The sequence below is a fragment of the Tachypleus tridentatus genome, chromosome 3, assembly GCF_004210375.1.
Source record: "Tachypleus tridentatus isolate NWPU-2018 chromosome 3, ASM421037v1, whole genome shotgun sequence".
NCBI lineage: Eukaryota > Metazoa > Arthropoda > Merostomata > Xiphosura > Limulidae > Tachypleus > Tachypleus tridentatus.
In genome coordinates, this window is record NC_134827.1 from 79,381,781 (window position 1) to 79,398,231 (window position 16,451).

A 16,451-nucleotide genomic window follows, 5' to 3' on the forward strand; every position below is an offset into this window, starting at 1 on the left:
ATGTTGTGACGTAGTTTGACGCACGGAACTTACTGTGGACAATACAGCACGTATCACGTGCGGAAGTAGCATTTAATTTCCTCTAAAGGGGGCTAAAGACCGCCTGGAGGGGTGTTATCTATTTTAATCACTCGTACCATTTTACAGTAGTGTGTCGTCTGTCAATCAGTCAATAGACACTCAAATAACGTCATATAAAGTACGCTTAATGTTCCAATTTGTACTATCGTGACGTCATTAAAACGTGCGCATGTCATGGATAACGAGAAAAATTATGCACTCTAGGCTACAACACAGCATGACCTACGAACTTTAAAAGCAAAAAATAGAAATACTGTTAATCGTAGTTTTTATTTACTCTTGAAACAGAACGCTTTCATGGAGTCTGCGCAAATACATCTAGTACAAAATGTAACATAATGAAGATTTTGAAAAATAAAAACAGCCATCTCGATTCGTTATTTTATTTTTTTATCTCAGAGGGAAAAATGTTCTGGTCTTAATTATTTTGTTTTTATGTACTTATAGAATAATATTCATGAAATAGTATTTATAACCAATGGTTTGATTTGTTCCTTATCCCTATGGTAAATATGTTAAATTGGAAACTTCGCTATCAAAATAAGCCCTTTGATAGCTCAGCAGTAAGCCTGTGAACTTATAATACTGAAAACCAAGTTTAGATACCGGCGGAAGTCAACACATTAAGAAAGTTTATATAGGAAAATATAAAACAGAATATTGGCTTGGAAGTCAACATATTAAAAAGTTTATATAGGAAACAATAAGACAACATGTTAGCTTGAAAGTCAACCTATTAGTAAAGTTAATATGGAAAAAAATAAAACAATAGGCTGACTTGGAAGTTAGAACACTTATAGGGTTTCATTAAAATGTCAAAAGAATTGTATGCAAACATATCGGTAACTATGGTAACTTAATATCACAGTACAACCCTGTAAAAACTGATTTGTAGGGTAAATGATGCCTGAAGTGTTCTAGGCATTAAAGAGTATTTGAGAATTAACTAGTATTGTGTATCAAGATGTGAAATATCAGATGAATTTGCACTATGTAAGGCGGTTCAGTATTGTTACGACCCACGACAAACATTATTAACTTAGTATTTGTCAGTAACTAACATAAATAAAGCAAATAATAGCATAAAACGACAAACGTGGATTAATTATTTCTGGCATTCTCCAGTTAAGACACGAGGTCAAATTAAAATACATATATTTATGGACGTTTCGTAAAGCTCAAACGCTCTTCGTCACGTCTGGTATCAGCTTCAAATGTTTTAACATTCGGGGTCAAACATAAACTATAGGCTACCTTGCCGAACTACTGCTCGAAGGGTCAAAGGTTCGAGACATAATGCCATTAAAGTAGCTCTGCAAGTTAAACTGAGGACGCGTTTCAAAAGCAATAGTTAATTAGTTGATCAGTCTTTTACGAGACGATGAGAGAACTTATATAGTTGGTTGCTACTAGTAAGTTGTCCCTTTTCTAATTCGATATTTTGTCAGAAACGCTTACATTTGAACACCTCGTATTTTCAACATCATGCAAGTTATTCCTGGTAATTAACTCAAATAATAATAATATGAAAAAAAACATCGATTAATAATTTTCGATTGTTATTTTATTTATATATTAATTATTGAAGGGTAACATTTGGATTCGAAAATGGAACACTCACCATGGGTCTATATTTTCACCTTGTTACCATACTGTCTGTCACTATTTAAAAAAAACCGCCTGTAAAAGTCATTTACAATCAAGATGTGTTGTTCAAACAAAGGAAATCTGTACCCTAGTGGTAATGTAGAACAAAAAAGTCTGTTGTAAAGAGATCTGTACCTTAGTTATGATGTAGAACAAAGGAAGTCTGTTGTAAAGGGATCTGTACCTTAGTTGTGATGTAGAAAAAGGAAGTCTGTTGTAAAGGGATCTGTACCTTAGTTGTAATGTGGAACAAAGAAAGTATGTTGTAAAGGGATCTGTACCTTAGTTGTAATGTGGAACAAAGGAAGTCTGTTGTAAAGGGATCTGTATCTTAGTTGTAATGTAGAACAAAGGAAGTCTGTTGTAAAGAGATCTGTATCTTAGTTGTGATGTAGAACAAAAGAATACCTGAAGTAAGAGGCACCCGTACCACTGTTCCATCTAGGCTGCACTACTACACAACAACCAATCAAGAACCGCGCACTTCATTATTCCAGCCGCGCACATCCTTCGTAGTGGTAAGGAGTTTAACACGTTGACGACCTTAGTAACCTTAGCAGTTGATAAGCTTAAATCCCAAAAACCAACTGGTAGCATTGCAAAATGTTCTAATGATTCAATAGGGTCGATGGTTTTAAAATACCCGCCCACTAAAAAGTAGTGGTAGCGCAAATCAACACACTGAATTGACACTGGTGCATGTAAAACAAAAACTACTGTACAAATGGATTAAAAAATTAGAAAGAACCTTCATCCATAGCGAGGTTATATTTTCCAAACAAAATAAACACATTGGTAAGATGTACCCACAGCCGGTTTATAATTCAATTGATTAGAAAAACCGTTTACGTAATTAAACAGAAGAAATTATTTCAGATGTGGCGGTCGTTGGTAAAAAAAAAATCAAATAAGATATGTTTTCAATGACATTCGGTGAGGTTGTTTTCTTCTTTAAATAAAAAATGTATTACTAGTGGTCCTAATGTTAACGAGTGTTCTATGATTGATAAAGAAGTTATCTAACCAGAACTAATCTAGATCTTGGTGCATCTACATCAAAATCTGTCCAAACAAATCAATGTTCACTGACTCATGATGGAGAATCTAGACGGTAATGAATATTTTTAGTTGCAAGAGAATAATGGCGTCACTTCTTACTCCATATCACTTGTGATACCATCATACTTGCTATGTGCTATTTAAACAATTCTTCTATTGACCATGCCACATAAATTCAAGAAATATCTTTAAATGACCAATGATTTTATGCCAACATCAGGATTATTAAATAGTTGAATTATTTTACTCTCATTCATGAAGGCCCGACGTGGCTCAGTGGTTAAGGCACTCGACTCGTAATCCGAGCAACACAATAATAATATAAAAAAAATAAATCACTTTGAGCTTAACGTATGTTATAAGTGTGACAGTCAAACTATATCAAAAAGAGTAGTCCAAAAATTGGCGATGGATATAGTTGGTTAACTGCATTTCCTTTAGTGAGGGCCCAACATGGCCAGGTGGTTAAGGCACTTGACTCGTAATCTGAGGGTTGCGGGTTCGAATCCCCGTCACACCAAACAAGCTCTCCCTTTTAGCCGTGGGGGCGTTATAATATGAAGATCAATCCCATTACTCGTTGGTAAAAGAGTAGCCCAAGAGTTGGCGGTGGGTGGTGATGACTAGCTGCCTTCACTCTTGTCTTACACTACTAAATTAGGGACGGCTAGTGCAGGTAGCCATCGTGTAGCTTTGTGCGAAATTCAAAACAAACCAACTTACGTTCATGGAGTTTTTAAAATTTAACACTAGATATTCACTTCTATTATCTAAGAACCAATAGTCATGTGCAGAGCCAGATTATTTATTCGGCACAATGTCTATGGCCTACGAATACTATGGGTCCATGAATATTTTCCTTAAAAGTTAATCTTTGGTTTAACTTATACGGCTGGTAGGACCTACGAACAAAAGGTGCCTAGGCCTTACGATTGTCTTGAACTGGCACTGGTCACGTGTACAGTGTTATAAACGTAATTTATTCATCACAGGTAACCAGTATTAATGTGTTAGAAATGTCCTTTATTCATCGCAGGTAACCAGTATTAATGTGTTAGAAACGTCTTTTATTCACCAGATCTGACCAATATCCAGTTATTTGCACCTTACAAAACTCTCAGCTTATTTAGCTTTTAGTTTCTAATATCAATATTATCATCATTTCTCATTTTGTCTCAATATACAAACGTTTAACATTTGTTTTCAAAAATTCTGAAACACTGTAAGCAATTAATGTAATCCAATTTATTGATTTTATTCAATCCTGGATAAAAAAAATAATCTAAGTGATCACACTTTGGAAATTTCATGATTTGGAAAATGTTTCAACTTGTAAATTTTTCAATAATCATTTTGTATCATGTAACTGACGTCAATCGGCTCTCCAGATTTACTCTTGAAAACTTAGATGTTTAAGTATATGTTTTCTATTTACCTTATATGACTGGTTTGGTTTTGAATCTCGCGCAAAGCTACACGAGGGCTATCTCCGCTAGCCGTCCCTAATTTTGCAGTATAAGGCTAGAGGGAAGGCAGCTAGTCACCACCACTCACCGCCAACTCTTGGGCTACTTTTTACCATCGAATAGTGGGATTGACCGTCACATTATAACACCCCCACTGCTGAAAGGGCAAAGGTGTTTGGTGTGACGGGGATTCGAATCCGCAACCCTCGGATTACGAGTCGAGTGCCTTAGCCACCTGGCCATATGATACAACGCGTAATGTGAACCCTCAAGTAAAAATACAAACAAATAAAAAACACGTCACTATATATTGTTAATACTTGCTATTTAAATATCTCATTTTAATTTCGTGGAGTATTCTTCCCAGTGACACAGCGATATGTCTGCGGTCTTATAACGCTAGAAACCGGATTTCGATATCTGTGGTGGGCATAGCACAGATAGCCCATTGTGTATCTTTGTGTTTGAATACAAGCAAACGTACACAAAATGAGAAACAGTCATGTATATATATATATGGGAAAATAAAATCATAATCAGTCATGAGAAATACAGAATAAAAAAAGAAAGATGGGAAAATTGAGCACCCATATCTCGCTCTCCTAATTACTATTAATTTGATTATTTTATTATCATTTATGAATTTCTCCGTGTGAGACTGGCGAACGTAGGTTAAGATTGATAGGCAGTTTATCCCCACTGTATTGTCGGTCTTACCAAAACCCGGGATATATTCTATGTCCCACATTCTAACATTGAGATCTTTTTTAATTTCTGCAGCATTTTTTACTTCTTTGGGCTTGGATTTGTTTATAAAAAACTTAACATTAATCAGAGGTTTGAATTTGCTGTTTTTATTGCTGTCCTTCCTTTTGATTCATTTTACTTAACTGCTGAGTATTAATAATCTATACATGTATTTATATATAATAAGAAAGAGAGAAATAAAAGCAGTATTACCCATATTAAGAAAAAAGAAATTCAAGTATATACAGAGAAGCAGGAAAACAATAGTGTTTGAAAAGAATGCTAACAATTATTCTGATTCCAGATATATTTGTGTACTTCTAAACCATTTTCTTAGTTAATTTTGTTACTGAAACTGTACGTTCCGGTAGCAGGAACTGCTTTTGACATCCTTCTAGAAATAGAAAGATTTTCCATTGAGTAAACAAGCATTTTTGGAAGAGGAATTGTTCTCTTTTAAAGTGAGAAAAATATCTTGAAGACTGTTTCCCAGGTAATGTTTATTCATCGGTGCGTTCTAAATTTGAACAAAAATGACAATAGTAATAGAAACGTCATTTTGATGTCGTCAATAGTGACGTCAAGCGGGAATCAGCTGTTCTAAGTTCTGAAGATAATTCTCACGAGCTCACGAGACAGTGATTGCGTTAGTTGACATTGCGTTTGAGCATTCAATTAGGAAGAGGACCACCTCTATAAAAACGAAGGGTTTGTCTTATCGAAAGTGCATCAGCTGAGGTCAAGTTGCGACGGTTGATCTTGCTGCGTACCCCCCTCCTAGCGAGTTGCCTTGCTAACGTTAAACAGGATATAACATGCGGACACCATTGTATGCAACGATAAAGGAATCGCTGTAGCTTGCAATACTACTGACCACTTTCACCTCTAGAACATCTTACCTTCTCATACAAGTCAACTTATAAGATTAAAAGCCTAGGCGATCACCATCACAACAGACGATACCAAACTTTGCAAAGAAAGAAATCACTGGATGAAAAACGCCATTATTCGACACGTTAAACCTATTCTGAGCTGGCCCCTGCGTAACGTTGGAAGTTGAAGTTCGATAGAGCGTCAGGTAAATTTATTTTATTTTTCTAGTTAATTATATATTTTTCATGTGTCGTATTTTAAAATTGCTATTTTATGTGTAATTAATTTTCATATGCTCATAATTGATGTAAACATTGTCGCGGTTTAGCATTCTACGACTTCAACTTCATCCTTGATCGATATGAACGTGACTTCTCAGCGTTTAGCAAACATAGAAAGTTCCAAAACTAAGCTAAATTTTCATATAGCTGTACATACATATGTTTTATAAGGGCTTACGTTTTCTCGCGACTTGAAATTCTTCAACTGTCTGGTCAGTGAGTATCTGTGTGTAGTATTGTTTCTTTACTTCTTTGGGGCATGAGGTGAAATAATATGTAGAGGCGTTACCAGGTTAAACTGGTTGTTGTTTCATGACCTATGTACATAGAGGAGGTACCAGGTTAAACTGGTTGTTGTTTCATGACCTATGTACATAGAGGAGGTACCAGGTTAAACTGGTTGTTGTTTCTTGACCTACGTGTATAGAGGTGATACCAGGATAGACTGGTTGTTGTTTCATGGCCTATGTACATAGAGGAGGTACCAGGTTAAACTGGTTGTTGTTTCTTGACCTACGTGTATAGAGGTGATACCAGGATAGACTGGTTGTTGTTTCATGACCTACGTATATAGAGGCGTTACCAGGTTAGACTGGTTGTTGTATCATGACCTATGTACATAGAGGAGGTACCAGGTTAAACTGGTTGTTGTTTCATGACCTATGTACATAGAGGAGGTACCAGGTTAAACTGGTTGTTGTTTCTTGACCTACGTGTATAGAGGTGATACTAGGATAGACTGGTTGTTGTTTCATGACCTACGTATATAGAGGCGTTACCAGGTTAGACTGGTTGTTGTATCATGACCTATGTATACAGAAGTGTTACCAGGTTAGACCGGTTGTTTTTCATGACACATGTATATAGAGGCGATACCAGGTTAGAGTGGTTGTTGTATCATGACTTATGTAGGTAGAGGTATTACGAAGTTAAATTTATTAGTACTACATGACCTTCATATGTGGAAATGTCACGAAGCCTGGTCTTGTTGGTGTTACCTAACCGTCTACGTATGTGGAGGTATTACAAGGTTAGACAAATTATTGGTTCATACTTTTCTGAATATTTTTATATAAGTAGCTCGAGACCGCCGCTCAACATTCCAAGCTAAAATTAATACCCTTTCACTTTCAGTAGACAATTCAGGAGAAGATAAAGTGGCAGGGAAACATTCAGTTGTTCCAGAAAGCAGACGGAAAAACTGGTTCAATATATTTTGGAATCTAATTTTGGATCCTTTCTCAGATTCTCGACAGATCAGAGATATGGGATGTGATTTTATTATCAATGATACAGGTGGACAAAGCATCGTCATAAAGTATTTGTTTAAACAGAAAGTGGAGTTTCAAATGGCTCCAAGATTGTGAAAACGTCAACGTCCTCATTCCTTCTTCCTCCTCTTGTCCCTTTGCTGTCCCCATCGTTTTATTATTATTATTTTAGCCTTGCCAGAAAAATAATGTTTGTGCCGGAAGAGGGAGAACAAACAGTGTATGTTAAGAATCAAAATGCCGGACAGTAAATCAAATTGATAAGACAGTTAAGACAGTGGAAAACAAGTTTGTTGTGGATTTGAGAAGGTAACTTATTTATTTGTGAACGATAGAATACTCCTAATTAGATCACTGTGATCTTCTTCAGTTCTGTCCATTTTACTGGTCACTGATGTTTCTTCTGAAGATGCAGATGAAGAGTTCAGGAAAAATAAAACACCTTTATAGAAAAGTTGCCCATTTACTGTACCATAACTGACCTCCTAATACCTTCACATATAAATAGGCCATGAAGTACCAATTAGTTTAATCTTGTAACACTCCAACACCATAAATACTATAACCCAGCAAGACTGACCTCGTAACGCCTCCATATATAGATAGGTTATGAATCACCGATGAGTTTAATCTGGAACACTTCTACACACTCAGAGAGTGTTGCAATACCAATAAGACCTATGTCATAACCCAGGTCAGTTTTCGTGGCAGAAGAAAACAGAAACTGAAAAAAAAGGTCAGTGTTTTCAAATAGTTATTGTTAGAAGCTACTTTGTTCTGTAAAAAGTTAATTAACTATTATTCTATTTTGAAAATAACCTTTAGTTTATAAATCGTTTGAAAATCTATTTGTTCGTATTTGCACAAGGTTTTTGTACTTTATGCTATAATGATAGTTTTGTTATTTGTCACTGTGAGATTATACATTAGTGTGGTACTATGATACATTCTGCAATACTCTAGTTGGTCCACAGTGTACTGGAAAAACTTCAAACTGTCGAAACAGTTCACTAGGGCTGTATAAATGTATGTGTGTATATGAGTAAAAAACATTTCGAAACAAATGTAGTAAATGATATTGTTTTTACTTCAGTTTATCCCGGTTGAAATGTCAGGTTTACACTTTTTTTATATTATTCGCAGGAATTTATATCTCGGCAAATTATTCAATTTTGAATTGGAATTTCTAATCTGAAAAATACTTTAAGTGCACGTGGTATAAGCAGCCAAAACACAGATCCATGGGATTTAATTATTTCCAACCACACTTTTCAACTACTAATCAGGGGTAGGTCAGCCATTCAGAAGCACCTTCCATTACAAGAATTTTGTCCAGGGCATTGGACCTAGTAACAAGACTGGGTGCTACTTTTATAATGCACATACAGTAGTGAGTTGCATTTTGAGCGACATACGTCTCGAACCCCGGATCTAGGCTATGCAGCTTACCATGAGGTTTGGTAAACGTTTATAGATTGAATAACTTTTATAGTTGGTCATTATCACTCTTAGTATCTGACATCTGTTCTGTTTGATCTCATAAGCAAGAACTTTACCTCGGTCAAGTTTCTGTTTCTGCCAAAGTTAAAAAAAACAACAAAAAAGATTCAAAACCATAGGTGATGAAAACACTTTGGACATGTAGGTGCGCACTCCTTAAGGGGCACCCTTCACATTTGCACTTTTTTGTCAAAAAAACGTTTATTTGTCGTATTTTTAATTCCAAGCCAAATAATGGGGTACCTGAGTTGTAAATAGATTTTAACCAAATTTGATATGGAGATTCATTGGGTCCATGGGAAGATACATACGAGTTTCGCATTTTGGGTTTTACTGTTTTTATGGGCGTTTGAGCGTTTATTACGCCCACTTCACACCGTTGATGGATCTTCACCAAATTTGGTATGGAGGTTCATTGAGTCCATGTAAAGATACATGTAAATTTGTGGTTTCACATTTTGTAGTTGGTAGTTTTTATAAGGTTTCTTTTTATACAATTACATACAAGAGAAGCAACTTTTCATGTTCTATGATAACCTTTCATTAAACATGAACTCACATAACTTCCGTCCAGGGGACAGGTGCTCTAGCTAGTTATAATTATTTTGCGAAATTATTTGATAAGTATTACTCTAATACTTAAAATCTGACTGCGTGTTACACGACATAATTACTGTAAGACCGATAATAATTTCAAACACTTGTATCAATCCTCTGTTGTTTTTTAAGAGTTCTATTCCACGTTTTAATCACATTGCTGCAAGATATTTTGTCTTTAATATATACTTCTGTATTGTTGTTGGTCACGGGAATTTTTCACGTAAGGTGATGGGCGTGGCTTAATGACCAGAAAATTCTTGGAAATTTACGAACGAATAAGGTAATATAAAAACGTGAGTGCCATTTGAGTGGCTGTTGATTGATTTGTGTGTCTGTTACAGCAAATGATTTATTACTGAGTTTAAGTCAGCCAGTTAGTCGGTTATTTCAGCTTATTTTTTATTAATTTTTATTTTATATCTGCAACAAAGTATTTGTTTGTTTGTAGTTAAGCACAACACGACAAAATGGGCTGTCAGTGCTTTGCCTACTACGGGTACAGAAAGCCGGTTTCTAGCGCAAAAATACCGCTGTGCCACTAGGGGGAGCAACGAAGTAATAGGGATACCACAAGGTGCTTTTCATACGAGATAAATTAGCAACTAAGTGAAGTTACAATCTTAGGCCTAACACCTGTGAGCGCTAATCAAGTCATCTTAGAAAATTTAAAATTGAACATTTAATCTCTTTGGTTATGATTAAGTGGCCTGAACTATGCATTATTATTTGTAGCAATTAATACAGAAAATAACCTACTTAATAATAGAAACTATTACAATAATACCTTTTATTCCACATTTTTGTCTTCTCTAATTTTCTACTTTTTTATTCTATTATAGGTATTTTTGATCTCTTTGTTTTCTTTTACTAATGTTTTATTTTTTGGAATCAGCCATTTTATTTTATCTTCAGTTGATCGCTTCATCCTTTTAACTCGAGTTTCTATCTATCTCTCTTTTTTTTTGTATGGCTTAATTTACCATATCCAGCTTTTTGCATATATATTACTTTACAAACGTTTCGTTCGTCCTATGCGTGTCCGAAACACAACATACATTCCACGCCCTTCGTTGTTTTATTTTATCAGATTAAATGCTTTTATTTAGGCATACTGTAAAGTTCTAGTAAGGCTTAATCCATTTATCGGTCCATGCCTTAGAAGTCACTACTTTAAATTCAAGCAAATTGGTTTGAGTTTAACGATATATAAACAAACACACACAAAAAAGGGGTTAAATGCACTTTAATCTCGGATGTCTCTTTAAGCACATGTGGGCTAAACGGCCAGGTCAAAGATCTTTATCTTTTAAACATAGCCGCCACTATTTCTGAACTACCAAAACGAGGGAAGGCAGCTAGTCAAGGATGCCCGCCGCTACAAGAGCTTTGTCTGAGTTTGAAACGAATAAGCAGTTTGACTGTCACTCTTATAACGCCTTTGAAAAGTGTATTCAAAATAATAAAAACCCTCAAGCTACTCCGAATCTTAGTAACTTTCAGGCCTTATAACGTTACCATTTGAAGTTCGATTCCCGCAGTGAACACAGCTCATACAGAACAAACTACTATCTAGCTAAAATCAGGCATATTGCTCATTCCATAATCACTGTAACATATTTTGAGAGGCTACGTTTTTGATCTCGCGTGTATTTTTTGTTGTATGTATTGTCTGTTAACCATATATATATAATTGTACTGTCTATTGTCTGTTACCTATATAAATATAATTGTACTGTCTATTGTCTGTTACCTATATAAATATAATTGTACTGTCTATTGTCTGTTACCTATATAAATATAATTGTACTGTCTATTGTCTGTTACCTATATAAATATAATTGTACTGTCTATTGTCTGTTACCTATATAAACATAATTGTACAGTCTATTGTCTGTTACCTATATAAATATAATTGTACTGTCTATTGTCTGTTACCTATATAAATATAATTGTACAGTCTATTGTCTGTTACCTATATAAATATAATTGTACTGTCTATTGTCTGTTACCTATATAAATATAATTGTACAGTCTATTGTCTGTTACCTATATAAATATAATTGTACTGTCTATTGTCTGTTACCTATATAAATATAATTGTACAGTCTATTGTCTGTTACCTATATAAATATAATTGTACTGTCTATTGTCTGTTACCTATATAAATATAATTGTACAGTCTATTGTCTGTTACCTATATAAATATAATTGTACTGTCTATTGTCTGTTACCTATATAAATATAATTGTACAGTCTATTGTCTGTTACCTATATAAATATAATTGTACAGTCTATTGTCTGTTACCTATATAAATATAATTGTACTGTCTATTGTCTGTTACCTATATAAATATAATTGTACTGTCTATTGTCTGTTACCTATATAAATATAATTGTACTGTCTATTGTCTGTTACCTATATAAATATAATTGTACTGTCTATTGTCTGTTACCTATATAAATATAATTGTACAGTCTATTGTCTGTTACCTATATAAATATAATTGTACAGTCTATTGTCTGTTACCTATATAAATATAATTGTACTGTCCATTGTCTGTTACCTATATAAATATAATTGCACTGTTCATTGTCTGTTACCTATACAAATATAATTGCACTGTCCATTGTCTGTTACCAACACAAATATAATTGCACTGTCCATTGTCTGTTACCAACACAAATATAATTGCACTGTCCATTGTCTGTTACCTATATAAATATAATTGTACTGTCTATTGTCTGTTACCTATATAAATATAATTGTACAGTCTATTGTCTGTTACCTATATAAATATAATTGTACTGTCTATTGTCTGTTACCTATATAAATATAATTGTACAGTCTATTGTCTGTTACCTATATAAATATAATTGTACTGTCTATTGTCTGTTACCTATATAAATATAATTGTACAGTCTATTGTCTGTTACCTATATAAATATAATTGTACTGTCTATTGTCTGTTACCTATATAAATATAATTGTACAGTCTATTGTCTGTTACCTATATAAATATAATTGTACTGTCTATTGTCTGTTACCTATATAAATATAATTGTACAGTCTATTGTCTGTTACCTATATAAATATAATTGTACAGTCTATTGTCTGTTACCTATATAAATATAATTGTACAGTCTATTGTCTGTTACCTATATAAATATAATTGTACTGTCTATTGTCTGTTACCTATATAAATATAATTGTACTGTCTATTGTCTGTTACCTATATAAATATAATTGTACTGTCTGTTGTCTGTTACCTATATAAATATAATTGTACAGTCTATTGTCTGTTACCTATATAAATATAATTGTACAGTCTATTGTTTGTTACCTATATAAATATAATTGTACTGTCCATTGTCTGTTACCTATATAAATATAATTGCACTGTTCATTGTCTGTTACCTATACAAATATAATTGCACTGTCCATTGTCTGTTACCAACACAAATATAATTGCACTGTCCATTGTCTGTTACCAACACAAATATAATTGCACTGTCCATTGTCTGTTACCTATATAAATATAATTGTACTGTCTATTGTCTGTTACCTATATAAATATAATTGTACTGTCCATTGTCTGTTACTTATATAAATATAATTGCACTGTTCATTGTCTGTTACCTATACAAATATAATTGCACTGTCCATTGTCTGTTACCAACACAAATATAATTGCACTGTCCATTGTCTGTTACCAACACAAATATAATTGCACTGTCCATTGTCTGTTACCAACACAAATATAATTGCACTGTCCATTGTCTGTTACCAACACAAATATAATTGCACTGTCCATTTTTTGTTACCTATAAGAAAAGTGGTGAAGATGGCTTCACGAAGATCATGCACTGTTTGGAATTGACGTCCATTTCTACAGACTTCCCTTGCCATCCACCCCAAACATTTTCAATGGGGTTCACTTCGGGCGAACACGCTGGATGGTCACAAAATCACGTTATTTGCTATGAAAAAATCCTTTGTCCTGCGGGCATTGTGGATTGCAAAGTTGTCCTGCTGAAAGATCCAGTCATTTTCACACAAGCGAAGGCCTTCCGTCAATAAGAATGCTCTTTCCAGCATGCCAATGTAACCAGTTGCTGTTTGACGCCCCTGTATAACCTGAAGCTCCATTGTTCCATGGAAAGAGAAAGCGCCTCAGATCACGATGGAGCCTCTTCCACTGTGTCGTGTAGAAAGTGTCTCCGGTGGGATATCCTTATCGCGCCAGTAACGTTGAAAGCCATCTGGACCATCCAGGTTAAATTTTTCACATCAGAGAACAAAACCTTCAACTTTTCTACGGCCCATGTTTGGTGCTTTTCAGCAAAGTTTAACCGAGCTATTTCGTGGTGTGGAAGAAGGCATGGCCTTTAAAGACGTTTACGATTTTTAAAGCCTTTCTCTCGTTGATGCCATCTTATTGTTCTTGAGCTGCATTCTGCGTCCGTAAGGGCCTTAATCTGTTTCGACAATCGGTTGGTGTCTTGCCGAGCAACCCGTCGAATCCTCCTGCTCAACGCCGGCGAAATTTTCTTGGGCCGACCACTTGAAATTCTCGTTCCGTATCCCTCAGGGTCTTTTAAGAAATTTGCAACAGCAGTTTTACTACGCCCAGTCTAACCAGCGATAGCACGTTGAGAGAGACCTTGCTTTTGCAGCTCGACAATTCTGCCACGTTCAAACTCTGTCAACTTTTTAGACTTTGCCATGTTTTTACCCAATGTAACACAGGAGTTGTCAGTGAGAGATGTTGACAACGCTAATGCTTGAACACAAATGACTAAATGTCTTTACGTGTTTAACGATTAACCCTTCGTTTCAGTACGGCTTAAACTTTTGACCAGCTAGTGTTTAGGTTAATTTCATAGTGTTCACATTTTCCCCATTAAATGCTAAAAAAGTTTTTTATTTTTATTTTCCCTTTTCTAATTTTCATATTTCGAAGCTCTATTCAAATAAGTGGTTAAGTCTAACAACGCAAAATGCATATTTGTTCTTTATGTTCATTGGCCTTAAGATTTTGGCCAGCAGTGTATATATAACGGACAACATGTTATTATACTTATAAAGATAAAAGACAACATACAGTACTATATTTTGTATGTTCATGTAACTACTTCGCAGGGTGTGGATGGATCTTCACCAAATTTGGTATGAAGGTTCATTGGGCCCATGCGGAGTTACAAACTTGCGGTTTTCAGTTTTGTGTTTTGTAGTTTTTATGGACGTTTTTGCGTCTTTTATAATTACATATAATGAAAGAAACTTTTCGTGTTCTGAGATAACCTTTCATTAATTATTCGAGAAGCCGAGAACTCCAGCTATTATATATATATATCTTTTCACATCTTACAATCGTGCCTGCTGTGCATTTTTCTTACAATGCATCCACAGCCAAAGGCACGGGGCATATTCTTTGACATCGTGGCGATTAAAAAAGAAACTTATGCAACAGAGATTTATGTTAACGGTTGCACAACGTTGTTTCTTGTGTTGTATTTTTTCTTTGAAGTTCGATTTTATCTACTTATGTTTTTATATCTTCTGAAAACGAGGTACCCCTTTGACACGAGACTTTCGTTTTGAACCTACTGTATTGATTCCACCAAACGTTGAATTGTCTTGAATTTATATTTTATCTTAAGCAATGATTTCCAAGAGATATGATCAATGATTCTGTTCTTAATGTGCATTTAAAACATAGTTCGTCTATCTTCATTCTTAGACCACAGTTTTTAATCAAAGCAACGAGTATACTTTATTGTAAATAAGGAATGTTAATCAGATAAAAGAAATGATGAAATATGTAGTTATTCGCTGCAGTTACACCACATCATAGTTAAATGACATTAGCGTTATTTACTTATTCAAAAGCCAATTTCAAGATGAAGATACTTTGTGTGGCACTTAGTTAAACGACCAGATCTGAGCTCCTAAGATTCAGGCATAGCTATCTCTCGTTAAAAACTGAGGATAAAAGACAGAACGAACCTGTCATCAACATCCGCCCCCTATTCGAGTGCTCTGAAAAAGAAGAGCAGTATTGGCTGTCACAGTTATAACGCAGTGAAAGCTGAAAGTGTGATTGTGTTCAATTGCATTTCGCCAATCAAATTTTGTACATTTCTACCCCAAACCAGACCTACTTCGGTTTGGCTTGCTTTAAATTACGCTTAAAGCAACACGAGAGAAAGACTAGAGGAAAGACGGATAGTCAACACCAACCACCGCCAACTCTTAGAGCTAGCTACTCCTTTACCAACGAATTGTGAGATTAACGGTGACATTATAACACCCCAAGGCCGAAAGTGTGAGAATGTTCGGAGTGACGGGGATCGGACTAGTGTCATGCATATTATAAGTCAAACGGCCTAACCCCCAGGCCAGGCCCTCCCCAATCTGTATTTAATGAGTTGTTATTTTACGTTTCTTTTATTTTTATACATTTACAGAACTGATAAGTACTAAGTAATAATTTGTTGTTCATGAGCACAAAGCTTCATAATGGGCTGTCGGTACACATTCCACCAGTATTGAAACCCGAATTTTAGTTTAGTAAGCTTGCAGACGCACCATTGAACCACTATAGGGGAAACATTTGAATCATACCAATAGATCTAAACATAATATGTTTAAACAATACAATTTTTGAAGAGAGAAGATAGATTTGGCTGGTATCGTTTGAAATACGTCACGTACAGCTGTGTTTTAAACAATAAATATGACGAACAAATTGCTCCACCTAGGTAACGTGACATAAACGCAGAATAAAAACAAAGCTTGAAATAGATGACTGATTTATTCTTTTTATTACACACGGTGGAAATGTTTTAATAATTATGATGCACCTTCATTTAACAATTTCCATGGCGCTAAAAACTGAGTTTCGATACCCTCGACTTAGCCATAG

General features: G+C 34.8%; 1 protein-coding gene across 2 annotated transcripts in view; it reads left to right on the plus strand.

Annotated features, from left to right (window-relative positions):
- The first annotated feature begins 5,631 nt into the window (after window positions 1–5,631).
- LOC143247295 (soma ferritin-like) overlaps window positions 5,632–16,451 on the plus strand; it is an 83,409-nt gene continuing 72,589 nt past the window's right edge. For both annotated transcript variants that reach the window (XM_076495086.1, XM_076495085.1), the window contains exon 1: window positions 5,632–6,078. The gene's annotated coding sequence lies outside the window, so the exon portion shown is untranslated. The remainder of the gene's footprint in view (window positions 6,079–16,451) is intronic.